This window comes from Buceros rhinoceros, unplaced genomic scaffold (assembly GCF_000710305.1).
Source record: "Buceros rhinoceros silvestris isolate BGI_N320 unplaced genomic scaffold, ASM71030v1 scaffold17703, whole genome shotgun sequence".
Classification (NCBI taxonomy): domain Eukaryota; kingdom Metazoa; phylum Chordata; class Aves; order Bucerotiformes; family Bucerotidae; genus Buceros; species Buceros rhinoceros.
This window is the reverse complement of record NW_010403243.1, coordinates 10,714-11,092: the sequence shown is the minus strand read 5'-3', so window position 1 is coordinate 11,092 and position 379 is coordinate 10,714.

The window sequence follows — 379 nt, the reverse complement described above, 5'->3', positions numbered from 1 at the left end:
ATAGTGTCCATTTTTAGTAATAAACCTTTACTTCCAGTTAGTCTGATGGAAAACACTGAGCTGCTCCTGGGCTATAAAGTGGCTATTTTTCAAGCTCTGTCAACAGCTTCCTCTTTAAAAACATTGTCTCTGAAATGCTACTTGTCACAAAGTATTTTTTTTCTTGCATTCACTTGTTTGTGGGAAAATATGGGCTGTGTCACTGTTTGAGAGCGCTTGGGTGAGTATGTGGAGCAGTTGTAACCAGGTTTGGACTCTCTCCCCACCTGGAGCCTGGCTCCTCTTGCGTCACAGCCACAGAATGGCCTTTGGGGGCTCTTGCTCCCTCCCGGTGTGCCTGCACATGCGAAACTTGTCACGATGGATTTTCTTGGGGGCG